The sequence below is a fragment of the Pseudorca crassidens genome, chromosome 11 (assembly GCF_039906515.1).
Source record: "Pseudorca crassidens isolate mPseCra1 chromosome 11, mPseCra1.hap1, whole genome shotgun sequence".
NCBI classification, from domain to species: Eukaryota; Metazoa; Chordata; class Mammalia; order Artiodactyla; family Delphinidae; genus Pseudorca; species Pseudorca crassidens.
In genome coordinates, this window is record NC_090306.1 from 12,300,619 (window position 1) to 12,315,621 (window position 15,003).

Sequence of the window (15,003 nt, forward strand, 5' to 3'; positions counted from 1 at the left end):
TATTCTATGAACCTTGGTGGACGGTTTCCAAAATTAACCTTTGTGCCATTGACTAATGCAAAACAAAAGCCACTGAGGAATTAGGATCTCATACGACATATTTTTATTGCTAAACTTCCTTCTTCCCTAGTAGTGCCATATGCTACATTAGTACAGGTCAATATACCTTACAAAGGCAAACAAAGCATTATCTGGGCCTGACGCAACCCAGCTGGGTGGAGAGATAGAAAAATATGTTCTAAAATTATCTTTAATGAAATCGAAACTCCTGAATTCAAATTTCATTATGATGTAATTAAATGGCCCCTAAAAATAGTAAATCAAAAACCTTACAGGTACAGTGAGAAGCGTTCTAACCCACGGATAAGATATAACATTTTAATATTTAACTACCCTGTTGCCACACGATTACCTTCCTCGGTATTACCTAGAGCAACGGATGTTAAACAATAAACTAAACGCGGCAGGTGATTCACTCTGAATTTTCAGTACAGCTCCTTAAGAGGACCAATGGTTTACAAACTGTACAACATAATTTTAGAAATGGTCACAACCCACAAAGTGGGAACTGTCACCTTTAAGCAACTGTTATGCTGAAAGCATCCCACTTTTCCAAAACATAAATACATCTCCCTAAGGTTATTAGAAATAAAAATGTTTAATTGTTAAACGATACAGGACTTTTTTTTTAAGAAATGCAATTCTGTACAAATGAAGGTTAAATCAAGCTTTCTGATGCATTATAATGTACATGTTTACATCACTCCCAAACTGCTTCTCAGATATTTTATAAAAAGATGCTACTTGTCATCTCAACTTCATCTCTCCCTGCCTGCCATACCACTCAAACATTGATTATTTTGATAAGAAGTCATAGAGGTCCCATATCTTATCAAAGCCTATTCATTATTTCAATTTGTTTGATCTGTTTTAGCAAGATATGGTTTCACAGATCCAAACACCAGCATAATGGTTACACAGGGACAGGTATTTTGCTCTAATAGAATACCTTGTGTACTGCTTTAGGTATCAGAGTGTACCAAGTTCGATATACATAACTTTATAAGCCCATGGAAAGTTCATGACTAGGCAGATAAGGTAAAATTCTCAGATCGTTCTTAACTGCTTCTTATTCCTATTATTCAATACAGCTCAATATTTTGTTGACAAATATAAAAATGCACTCCTTTCAAAATACTGTTTTTCATTTATCTTCAGAAATAGAGGCAGTCCTAATACGCTGTTAGAAAGCGATGCAACCAGGAATAGTCCCAAAACAAAGCCAATTCCAGTAATCATCTACATTTGGCTGAATATGAAAAGAACTGATTGCCAGTAGATACTTTTACTAAAAAAACAAATCCCTGGCACCCCAACCAACTCACAGCAGACCTGTGACTAACAAAGACTTCCTTGAAAACTTGCCCATCTGACAAGGACATTTTAGGGAAAAGAAAGAAAGAAAAGGTGTATTTAGGAAATGAGCATATTACAGACAATGTAAGGACAGCACTGTATAAAGTTCGGGAGAAGCTAGAGTCGGGGTGGGTCTCCAGAACAAAATCTCCCTCAAAGGACTGAATCAAAGAAGGCAAGATAAAGACCTTTAGAAATGTATGTTTATAGTACAATGTGGCAAGCGGACAGGCAGAAGGCAAGGTGGGCACCTCCTGCTGGGAAGGGGAGGGCATTCAGTTCCTAAAAGCCTTCCTTCAGGTTTTGATGCATGAGCCAGGTAAGCCAGAAGAGAAAAGGGAAGAGTGAAGACAAGAAACAGCTTCATGCAGTTAGGAAACCACCAGCAATTCAGTTACTTAGAATAACTTAAGAAGTAGGAAGTAATGAGGAAGAAGCTGGAGATAGAGTGAGAATGCACATCACAGAAGGCAACGTTACATTTATATCAAATTTGGTTAGACCAAAGTTTAGTGCATTGTGTCTGCGCAATTGCCATTCACAGTAGGCTAGGGTTAAATTTCCTTTTTTTGTACAACCTTTTCTCTTTATTAGAGTTAATAATTATTTTACCTTCGACCCTCTCCTATGTACTTTTATTAATTTCATCCCTTTACTCTCCACCAGAAGTGTCTCCTTTGAGTACATGTAAACACCATCTATTCCATCATTTTTATCTTTCTGCGGGCATCTCTCTCTGATCTCTATATATTCCTGTCACAGTCGGAATCGATGACTCTCTAAGCCTCTTGCACATCTTTTGTCGTGGTACCCAAATTCAACATCTTGTTCATTACCTTCATCTTTTTCCTATCTTAGATCCTTGTTTCCTGGATCCCGACTCTCTCTTTCCTATTTTTACTTTCTTATCTTGGAAAAGCACATACTTCTGGAGCTTCCTGACAAAGAGTATGATGAGAAAAATAATTTCTGAAGCTTTATATAACTGAAGACATGTTTATAGTACTTTCGTAGATGATCAACAGTTTGTCTTGGTTTCAAATTCCATAATGGAAATTATTTTTGTAATCTTGAAGGCATTGTTCTTGTCTTCAGTGTTTTTCCCGAAATGTCAGGTGCCATTCTGTTTCTCAGTATTTTGTAAGGGACTATTTTATTGTCTTCCTGCAATTCTGGAGTTTGGGGATCGTCAATTTTCTCCCCTGATGTTTTGATATTTCATGACTACATCAGTGTAGGAGTTTTTAAAAAATTCAATATTTTAGAAACTCAATAGGCTTTTTCAAATTTGAAAATTATTGTCCTTAAATTCTAGGAAATTTTCTTGACTTATTTCTTTGATAGTTTATTTACAACATTTTTTTTTTAATTTTCTATTTTCTAAAAAAGTCTGTTATTCAGAATAGGACCTCTTGGACTGAGTGTCTAATTTTCTTGTCTCTTCTGTTTTCCATTTCCTGCTATTTTTGTTCTACTTTTTGAGTGGCTTCCTCAACTTTATCTTCAAAATACTTTTTAATTTTTCCATGTCCTCTATCAATTTTCAATTATTTCCAGAAGTACATTTTTATGCCCTAAATGTTTCTTTTCTCATAGCACCTGTTCTTATTTCCTAACTGCAATGTATTCTTGGATGTTTCTGAGAATAATGATTGTATTTAAAAATGTTTTTCTCAAGTCATCATCTCTATTTCTGGCAATTTCCTTGTTTTCTCCAGGTTTGTTTTGGTCTCTGGATTTCTTCAAATGTCTGGTGATCATTGGTCGCTCCTCACCTTGAAGGTAGAGCACTAAATAGCTGACTGGAAAGTCTGTGTCAATGGGTGGGTCTTCTCAACAAGTGAGCTTCACTACAGAGCAATCTGGTTGGGCTGTTCCATTGGGAGACCTCCCCAACCATCAGTACCTACAGGTCTTCTGCACAGATAGATCAGATTCTTCAAAGAAGCATCTTCCAATTTCATCCCTGGAGAATACATATCTGACTGCCAAAATTTGGGGAGGAGTAGAAGTACCCTGAGGGTGTCTCACTGCTTAGTAAGTTTTTCCCTTAATCCTCCCACCTCCGTATGTGCCTTGGTATCTCCCACTTGAGAGTTCTCTACTTCACATTCTCCACGGAATAATCCTGCTGGAGAGTGGGGAGGCATCTGGGATCTAAGCTCTATTTAAACACACTCATCCTCCTGTTTCAGCCTCACCCTCATTGTTGAGTCTTACTGAGGCTCTGAAGTGAACCTCAGTGTCTCTCCCTAGCAGCGTGGGTTTCAGCTTCTCAGGATGTATAGGTTAGTTACAATCATCCCTGGACTTTCCAGAGTCCCTTGGTCTCACTGACTTTCTGCATTTTTCAAATCCCTTCATTGTCATTTATTTAGTTATTTATTTTTTTGGAGAGAGTGGAATATATGTATGTGCTTAATCTGCTTCTTTCTCTAACGTATTTTCATTGTCTAAACATTGACAAATATCTGTTAATGAAAAACTCAGGAGAAAAATTCAAAGTCACCTGTAATATGAACTTGAGAGGTTAAGGTGGCTGAGAAATATGAGTACAAGTTTATACTAAAAATAAAAGTACCATAACAGCCAGAGTGAAAGCACAAAAAATGAAGGAGATTTACTCTACATAACGTCAGGTGATACTTTGGTAGTGTACGTTTAACCACCTGCTATTTTTATAAAAACAAACGCTACTTTCAAATTCCAGGAAAGGAACAACATTATAATACGTAAAAGTGGGCAATATCTCTAGCTAACTCAGGCATTACAGTTAATGAAAAATTCTTTAAATGTTTTTCCAGAAATTATATCATAGTTTTAAATGCACAACAGAGTTAGGTTCCTAAATGAAACCTGAAATTCATCCTTAGGTAAATAACCACTAATTTATTCGTTTTAATTAAATGGATTTTCAAATATATTTTTCCAAAGAGAAGCCCTTTTTAATAAATATATCTGGGAAACAAATTGTTTGTGAGCTACCCCAAAATAAAAGTCAGAGATATCTGTGCATTAGTTTTAAAATTCAAGTTGCCTATAAAAGTAGTATGAAGCTTTCTTTTCTTGAGAGGTTAGATATTTACATAGTCATAAAAATTAAATGAAGAAAAAAATTAAGTCCGATGGGAAAATTTTTTAAATCAAGGCTATGAAATGTCACATTTAAAAGATAATAAGTATAAGCTTTGACTGTGGATAGTACTACCTTTGAAAATGTCTGCCAAATTATAACAATGTGCGTTTTCAAAATTAGCAGTGAAGTTCTTTATAACCAACCCGGAAATTATCCATGAACTGGGGTCAATTTAGACATATTTCAGTTCACTATTGTAAAAAAAATAATAATAATGCTTATTCATTAAGGATTTTAATGTGTCGGCCACTGTACCAATCACTATTTGTACATTACCTTACGTAATTCTTACCACCTTATGAGGTTAGAAGAGCTTATTATCCCCATTTTAATGGGGAATCTGTGACTTACAAAAGTTACAAGCAAAGCTAACTTGGTCATGATACCTACATAGCATGTCTAAGATTTGATCACTAGTCATGCTTTTAACCACTGTTGTATACTTTCCTTTAACTAATGATAAATCCAGTATTTTGAAGTTGGCTGGGGGTATGTCAACACTGATGAATTAAAAATCAGAATGACCTCTGTAAATGCATCAAACAAGATTCAGCCAGTGTTAATTGGCACGAGCCAACAGCAGTACTCATTCATTCATTCATTCACTTGTTCACAAGGATTTACTATGTAACCATTCCATAGTTATCAGTGCTCTGGATAAGCCCCGTCAAATAAAACTTCCAGCTTTGCTGAAAAGAGTACAGTATCATCACTGTTCAATACAGTAGCTGAGCACAAGTGCTGAACACCTGAAGTGTGGATAGTGCCACCGAGGAACTGAAATTTGCATTCTTCTAGATTTAAATTAATTTAAATGCAAATAGCTACATATAGCCAATGGCAACCATATTAGACAGGATAGCTCTAGACCCTGGGTGCACAATTAACGAAATATACATGGTTCCTATCTTCACGCTGCTAACAATCTAGTGGGGGAGCCAGCATGAAATAAGTAAAATAATAAATATAATATTACAACATTTGTCAATTGCTTAGAAGAAAAAGAATAGAAAAGATAGTATTTATGAGGATATAAAGTCAGACTGAGTCAAACCTATCTATGAACTTCTGAAAAGTATGGGACTGAGAGATTCATTCTGAAATGTTATTTCAGGATTTCCTCACTTAAAACCTAGGATAATTAGTGAAACTTTGAAACAAAGAATTTATGTCGTTTTTTGAAAGTGCTTTCAGTGTTTCAAGACTGATGCACAGAAACAGTGCCCTGTTGGCAAATCTGTGCAAAAATCATCCTGAACAAGAATGTTGTTTTCAATCCTATTCGATAACAACCTGAATTTAAACGAAATAAAATAAAAGAGAATAGGGAAGAAGAATCACAAAAACTAAAGCAGTAAAATCTATAAAATGCTAACTGAAGGTACTTCAAGTTTAAGAGCCTGGGAAATGAGAGAGAGAGAAACAAATGGACAACTATTCCCACTTGGGCAGAAATGGGATTTGTTTATAGCAACATGTCCACTTTTGGGCCAGTGTCAATTTATAACCCCCCCCCAAAAAATTACATTCCTGGATTTGAGCACCTGCAATTGAAACAGAGCAAACACAACTCACTATAGTGAATTATTAAGTGAAAAAAGTGTTTGATTCAGCCAGGGAAGGGAGAATCGCTCCAACCCGTCACGTTCCTGGATCATACTGTATGGATTTTTGTTTGGGAAGTTAAGATAGATCTGTTTGGGTAAGCAGGCTATTTGAGGTCTGAAGGAAGTGGAAATTTGAAGAGGGAATTATCACAAGGGCTGGTAATGCCACATTTGCATTTCTTTCTTTCCATTCCCATAGCTTCCAACTCTGAGCAACTGGGAAAATGGCCCATAGGCAGAGGTAGGTAGAACAGACAAGGCGGAGCATGATTGGATTTAATTAAAATGTATTGCTCGTTACAAGAACAAGTTTAACATTTCTAAATAGCCCCCAGATTAATTCCAGCTCTTTAGTAAATAAACTAGGTATCACTAAGCTAGCATAATCACTGTCCCCCTTTTTAAGCCAAATGATTTTGTAAAATCAGTGCACTGCGAGAACTGAACTACTACTGCTATGATTGCTAATAGTAGTGATAGGAGGAGGAGAAAGATGAGGAGGGGCAGCAGTAGCAGCTAACATTTAGATGCACTATGTGCCAGGCACAACTCTAAGTCCTTTACATCTATTTATTTTCTTTTAATTGTCACATTAAACTCACGAGGTAGGAACCGTTACTACGCTCACAGTACACATGAGTTAAGCTAGGTACAGAGTTTAATAACATGTCAATGTGAAAAAGCTAATAAGTAGTTACATGTGGAATCTTAAACAAATGATACAAATGAACTTATTTACAAAACAGAAATAGACTCACAGACGTAGAAAAACTTATGGTTACCAAGGGAGGAAACGGGAGGGAGGGATAAATTGGGAATTAGGGATTAACAGATACACACTACTGTATATAAAATAGATAAACAACAAAGACCTTCTATATAGCACAGGGAACTATGTTCAATATCTTGTAATAACCTATAATAGGAAAGAATCTGAAAAAGAAAAAAGATATATAACTGAATCACTTTGCTGTACACCTGAAACTTTGTAAATCAACTAAACTTCAGTTAAAAAAATTTTTTAAGCTTATTAGTAGATATAGAATAAAATCCAACCATTCTGCCACAGAGAGGAAAATAATGGTTAGAGAGTTGTTTTTCACCCAAATTCACATAGCATCTAAATAGAACTAAAGGGACTTTCTTCTTTTGCTATAAATTTATTACAAATGACAGTGCATACATTTGTATAGAAAAGAACTAACAGTCAAGTTTACTTATAAAGAAGAAAGAAAAGGACTGGATTCTGGATATTTATGAAGTAAAGGAAGGAGACAGTCAGAACTATTAGAAATAGTATCAAGACGAAGGCAAAGACAGTACCAGGATAAAAACAATGCACCCTAGAATTTCAAAATGATCACAAAATTCTAACAGGGCATAACATCACCTTAACTTTTGTTCAGCAAAGTCTATGCCTATTACAGAGTATTTCTCTATGGGAACATATTTCCAATTGTATAATTGCAATCAATAAAACTAGAACTGACTTTTATATCCAACTTTGAGGCAACATATATTTTTACAAACATGGGGACATATGAATTATTATGAAAGATAGATACCAAAAACTACCCCAAGAAGCCTTATGAAACTATAGAGATATTCCATTTTATCTCTATTAAACATAATGATACGTGGTGGGCACTTTTCCTCAAACTTCTGTGGGAAACATCTCTCATGAACTTCAACAAATCAACTTAAAAACGTGCTGCTTTTTCTAACAATCTTACTTAGTTTTAGCAAATTTGATGCGAAAAGAGATAACAGTTTTCCTCAAGCTGCTAAGTGTCAGCATAGCTTAAACTCAGCAACCTCTTGATTGACATATATACACTAATATGTATAAAATCGATAACTGATAAGAACCTGCTATATAAAAAATAATAAAATAAAATTCAAAAAAACTAAAAATAAATTGTAAGTATTTTCCTAGCTTATTAAAACTCCTAATAATAACCTAATCTAAATGGCTATAAATGACTTACCACGTGGCTGTGCCGTGACTTTTTAAGAACTGTTTTCATATTTACTTATTAAATAATTATTTTCCACAAGGAAAAAAAAAACAAGTCAGCAACCTCTTCTAATAGTTTTAATATATTACACTCCAAGGGAGACATGTGATTGTTTCTGGTAACATACGTTTTCTTATATTTGGTGTTATCTCTTAAATAGTTTTTAAACTCCCTAGCTTTGTGCTATATAAGCAGTAAAAATCTACTTTTGAAGAGTGTCAGGATTTTAAATGATCTCTTGGTCTTTTGATGATCTAAACTGGAATCGTTTTAGAAGCTTTTGTAGAAATAATTTGAACCAATCTAATACTACTGCGTTCTAAAACTTAAATTTTTTTTTTTTTTTATCATTCCTCTACTTAAATCCAGTCAAGAGATCCCCACCACCCCGCAGGTAGCCAATTCGAATGCATAGCATAGCAGTCTTCGAGGATTTGACCCTTTATACTGTAAGGCTTCTTTTCTCACAAGCTCTGCCTTCCTGCCCCCTCCCAGCACCCACATCCCTCACACTGGCAGCTATGCACCAGCTATACTGAACTATTTTGCAGAGTCTTGCCTTCAAGTTACATCCTCTATGTGGAATACACTTTCACTCCCAAAACCTCCCTGCCACCTTTACCTAGCCAGCTCCGACTCAAAGTTTAGTCTTGGGAGGCTCTCCGTGAGTCCCCTACCGTAGGCTACATGCCTCTCTCATGTGTTCCCATAAGGCTTGAGTCCAACACTGAGATGTACTTATCACCCTGCACTGCAACTTCCTATTTTCTTGTTTGTACATATTATTGTAGACCCCTTGAGGGCAGGGGCTAAATAATTTTCTTGAATACCAAGTGCTAAACATAGCTCATAACATGTAGTAAGTTCTCACTAAATACGTATTCAATGAATGAAAAAATTAGGCTCATAATTATTTTTTTACTCGATCAAACTAAGATGTTTATTTCAAACCTTCTTACTAAGGAAAATGAAACAATGCTCTAAAAGCAAGAAAAACTTAGTAAGAAATATTTTAACTAGTTGAGTTAAAAACAGAAAACATTTAGCATCACTAGCTTCTAACAAGAGCTACTCAAGGAAAAGGGCAGGCAGTGTGGACTCTCTCCCAAATCCCTCTAAGCCACCCCCATCCATCCTCTTGCCTCTCCATCCTGCCCTCTATTATTACCAGCCACCTTCCTTATCATCCCCAAATGGAGTCGAAAATAAATCCTCATCTAACTACATCCTCTCGCCTCTCCAATCCCATCCCCTCTCCAACAGTGGACATCAGTCCTGCCAAAGCCCAACCATTCTTCCTGTGAGTGTGAGGAGATACCACTCCTGAACTTCCAACTGGAACATCCTAGGTGTCAACTTGCTTTAGATTTGTCCTGAGATTAGAAAGAACACTGAACACCAAAGTCCACACTATTCCTTGCTTTGCTAATACTATTCCTAACTCTGTGCCCTTGGACATGTCACTTGAACTCATCAGTTCCTAATCAGTACTGATTAAGCTGAAAACTAGGGTATCTCCAAGAGCTCTTTGCAGCTCCCATGTCATTAGCTCCAGGACATCAGTGACAAAGGCTAGCACATCAACTCAGTGACCTGCTTCCTGTCATACAAATTTACCTACACAGACCATTTGACAGAATACAGCAGAGCCGAAAAGTATCCTGTTTTCTCATTGATGGGGGTGGTCCTTACATAAGTAACTTTGAGGACTGGCTGAACTCTAACTTCATAAACTCCAAGCCCGCCTACGAAGAAAGCATGTGACATGAGGAATGTTGTCCTTTTTTTTAAAATTTTTTTTACAATTTAGCTGCTAAGAAGCCCTGGAAATAGCACATAGCAGCACACAGTAGCATACAAACTAGTTAGCCAGGAAGAATAAGATGAATTTCCCTGCTCTCCTAAGAATTGAACTATTTCATTCCGGGATGCTAAAAAGGAATTTTTTTTTTTTAAAACAAGTCTTCGCATTTTATGAGGTATTAGACTCAGTGTTTCTAAGAGTGGTGCTTAATCTCAACTGTCACTGTTGTCACCTCAGGAAGGGCTAGTTTTGCTGAGAGCCACGTGGCTGCTCCCCTGCCATGAAGGAAATAGGATGAAGCTAAGTGGCGTGCTCTTGTAATAACTGTATGTGCCAAGACAGAAAATCAAAGACTCCGACTCACCAAGGCTCAAATGCTTAAGACTGAAAAAAAAGAAAAATGACCAAGTGTCCATCTACTAATATAAGTGGACAAAGGATCAACAGCATGGATCACCTCTACCCACAAATAATTCCTAAACATATTTGATGGCCCTTGAAAACCTTATAGAGGCTTAAATGACAATAATCTACTGTAGAAAATAAAGATGGTCCAACTGCAGCTCCCCAAGAGGATGGGTGAGCAAGCTTGCCCAGGAGCAATTTCCTAGCATCCAAAGACCACTTTCCTATTCCTAAAAAAATAATAGTAATGCTTCTACCAAGAAGGAAAATGCTTTGGGGGTGCTTTTTATCAGAGCCACAGGAAACAATAAAAACTTACTGAGTATATTCTAATGCTTTCATTGTGGTATTGTGAAATAGTAAAAAGAACATGCTATGAAGATAGGCACCCCTGAACGTAAATCCTCATTCTACCATCTCTCTGTGACCTTGGACAAGTCCTTATCCTCTCTGAGCCTCTGTTTACTCATCTGTTAAATGAGAATAAGATTCTTATAAGGATGACATACAAAAGCAACAGGTCCCTTGAGATCTGTATCACATCTATCTATCAGCTCCTTTAGTTTCCTGAAGAACTGTATTCTGGAGAAAATAGAGATGGAGATCTTTTCTTTAAATACTCGTTCTAAAAAATGAAATCCACTGAAGTAAAATCCAGTTGCAGTCAATCAAATATGACACAAGAGAAATACATGAGAATCAGCATAAAGAATGCTACCAGTTACATTCGCACACGCGCAAAAAGAAAATTCCTTAGCTTACCATTCAAGACCCATAAGAGTTTGCCTGCAGCAATCTCTCCGGCCTTCCACGTTCCCACAGGTTTTCCCACCTATAAACCTCCCCTAGCACCATGCACTCTTCTGAGCATTTCTTGCACTGGCTCACCTGCAGGCTTCTGGTCTTAAACTAAACACCCCACCCACTACTTTATATCAACCATCCAGCAATTGCTCAATTCCTCAATTCCTACTCCTTTCTTAAGGTTTTTCCTGACCAACTCAACATTAGCAACAGCTAGTCACTTGGCAATTAGTTATCATGTTTAATATTTTTTCGTGTAGCTAGGAAGGACCTTTGTGATTTATTCCTTGGTAAATCTGACCTTGCTCTGGGGAGTGGCAAACTCGTACAGTCTTTGGCAAAATGATTCCAGTACTAAACATGTGCTACGGAGAGTTTATATATGTGTACTAAAAGAAGAAAACACATAGGATTTTAGTGACCCAAGTGGATATTATTACCAACATAAATTTCCTCTGTGATTGACATAAATGACCACCTGACACAAATGACTCCTGTTTAAAGAAAAATTGATGCAAAATAGAAACAAATTTAGAGGTACAGAATTGAACTAAAATTTTGTTAAAGAATTTATTTCGCAGAATTTCTACAATCACAGTTAGATAAGACCCTCAATGTTGAGTGGAAATGCCAATGAAAGTACCGCTGTGGGTGTGGGCATGTATAAATGATGATTTTAACATCTGATCTGAAAAGCAGAAGTTTAGGTAAAAGTACACCTGTTTATATCAAGGAGGTTCAGAACTGACTCAGAGGAAAAAGTATTATCCTCTGACTCACCAAGACCACTTCCTGAAACACCCAATGTTTTTCTTGGAAGGAAGGATATGAAGTGTCATTTCTTTCAAACACTGATTAGACAAAATTGGAGTCTAACACAAAATGGACAAAAGACATATATTTTCCAAAGCCAAAAAGGTTTCAAAGTGGAGACCATTCTATAAACATATATTATCTGGTCATGAAAGGGAAGACTTTAAATACAGTCAGAAATGAATAATCCAAGGTATATTATAATGAGTAAATCACTAACTACGTACACATATCCCTCTTTATGCCATAATCTCTCTCTCTCTCTCTCTCTCTCTTTTTTTTTTGGCCACGCCATGTGGCGTGTGGGATCTTAGTTCCCTGACCAGGGATCAAACCCACACCCCTTGCAGTGGAAGCGTGGAGTCTTAACCACTGAACCATCAGGGAAGTCCCTATACCATAATCTCTTAATGATGAAGAAACACTATGATTTTTTTTTTACATCTTTATTGGAGTATAATTGCTTTACAATGGTGTGTTAGTTTCTACTTTATAACAAAGTGAATCAGTTATACATAGACATATGTTCCCATATCTCTTCCCTCTTGCGTCTCCCTCCCTCCCACCCTCCCTATCCCACCCCTCCAGGTGGTCACAAAGCACCAGCTGATCTCCCTGTGCTATGCGGCTGCTTCCCACTAGCTATCTACCTTACGTTTGGTAGTGTATATATGTCTATGCCTCTCTCTCGCTTTGTCACAGCTTACGCTTCCCCCTCCCCATATCCTCAAGTCCATTCTCTAGTAGGTCTGTGTCTTAGAAACATTATGATTTTAATTCACATAATTAACTAATGTCTTTGGCTTAAAACCAATCATTTTTCTTCATAGTAATTACTTTCTCTTCTCTGAATCACCTGTGTGGCCAGTATTTAATAAAAATTTACAAAAACAATAGGTAACACTTACTGAGTGCTTATATGGGCCAAACTTTGTTATAAATTCTTGGCATGCATTAATTCATTTGATAACCACAACTCCTCTAAGAGGTAGGTACTATTATTATCTCTATTCTACAGATGAGGAAACTGAGGCACAGAACAATAAAGCACCTTGCCCAGTATCACACAGTGAGTACATGGTAAAACCCCAAGCCCAGGCAGACCAATGTAAGAACCCAAACTCCCAGTTTCTGTGCTCTGTGTGTGTGTGATACCCCTGCCCATTAGAATGCTTGCCAAAACTTAAAAACACTTAATCACACGCAACACACACATACATATAATTACACACATATACATCTGTATAAACATTTCACATTTACACAGTCCACGCCGAAATCTATGTATGCCCTTCTATGTTACCATTATATCAATAGGATTTGGGTACCAATAATACCAAGTCTTCAGTCTAGAAGAACAATTACTTAGATAAGCTTTGAAACATTCCACTGGTCCAGATACATTTATGTCAGTCTCACTTGTTTTTTAGTTCTAAAGCTTTGGAAACATCTCACAGAACTGCAAAAACACCAAAATGATACTGCCCTGGACACAGTCCTTGGGGAAGAAAAATACACATAACATTTCCTTCTTCAAAATAACAAGCAATTAAACTGAATCTTGCTGTTTGCTTCCTTTTGAGTAATCTAGACTGGAAAGAGTTCAAATATCTGACTCCCGCAGTATTTTGCTTCCAGTAGAAAGATCATCATTTAATATGCCACGTCAGCTAATAAGTGTTTCCTCATATCTATAACTGACTCATAGAAACTAGCTTAAATATTAAATGACTGCCTATTTCTAAACATTTGAAAAAGAAATTCCTATTTAGCTAAGGAGGCAGAATAAGCACTTTGAAAACAGTCATACCACCCTGACCTTCAGATTATAAAGGGGAAATGTAAGAAGGGGAAATTCATCCCCTTAAAAGGAAGGGTGAGGCCCTTACAGTAGTAGCCTCAGGAAATATATTTCCAGTGTTAATACCACCAGGTGCTGAAGATTCAGGGGTGCTTTGGGAAGCCTGCATGCCTAGTGTGATTTGAGGGGCAAGACAGAGTCCTCCTGCTTCCTTACATGATACCATTTACCCAAGGGATACAGTGAATGAAATTCCGACCACTGGAAATTTATTCTTTTGCATTAAGCATTTTCATCCCTAGGAAACACGTTTAAACTGCAAACACTTGTGGGAGTAATAATGTATTATGTCATTAACACTTAAGTATAACTTACCAGATACTTTCTCCTAAGACAGGAGGAATCTAGGGTAATGTGAGAACGTTACTGATGAAATCAGTATGCCCAGAAATGTAAGAAATCTGCCCAGAAATGGAGCAGTAGCAAAGTACTGAAGAAAAAACTTGCCTGCTTGATACTTTTACATATGAAAAGATATATTCGGTTATTAATAATTGCTGAAATTATGAAAGGAATTCCAGCTTATAGATGGAATGATTACTTATTAGAGGCAGACATTCTATACAGTGAGCAAAACCACGTAAGAAATTCACTCAGTATTTTCTGTCTACACCTTCCAGGGGTTGTGCTTCACATGAAGGCATATAAGAAACACCATGGTTTCTCTCCTTCAGGAGCACTTAGTTGAGCGAGACATATGCAAAGAGATAATTACAATGCAACTTAGTAAATGCTACTGTCGTGTTATAAAAAATGTACAATACTGTGAAACCATCAACCTAAGGCAGCTGTCAGTAGGTTTCATCTGGGAGGAGACAGTAGAACCAGGTGTTGAAAGACACAGGAGTGTGTCAATCAGCACAGGTACGGGTAGGAGAGGACATTCTAGGCATATGCAAAGCATGGTACGTGGAAGGGCATGGTTTTTAGGGAAGAGTGAGATATTCAGTGTGGCTGCAATACAGGGTATATGAAAGATGAGGCGGCAGAGAAGAGCTTAGCACGAGGTTGTGAGGGGCCTGGTAGATCATGTAAGGGAATTTAGACTCAGTCTTTACGGAAGCAGCAAACCAGTGGAGGCGGTAACAGTCTTACTACTAATTTTAATAAAATCACTACGGGGGCATTCTGGAGGGTAG

At 37.0% G+C, this 15,003-nt stretch overlaps 1 protein-coding gene across 9 annotated transcripts in view; it reads right to left on the reverse strand.

Annotated features, from left to right (window-relative positions):
- Positions 1-15,003, reverse strand: part of EPS8 (EGFR pathway substrate 8, signaling adaptor) — a 191,422-nt gene that overhangs the window by 83,257 nt on the left and 93,162 nt on the right. The gene's annotated exons all lie outside the window — the stretch shown is intronic.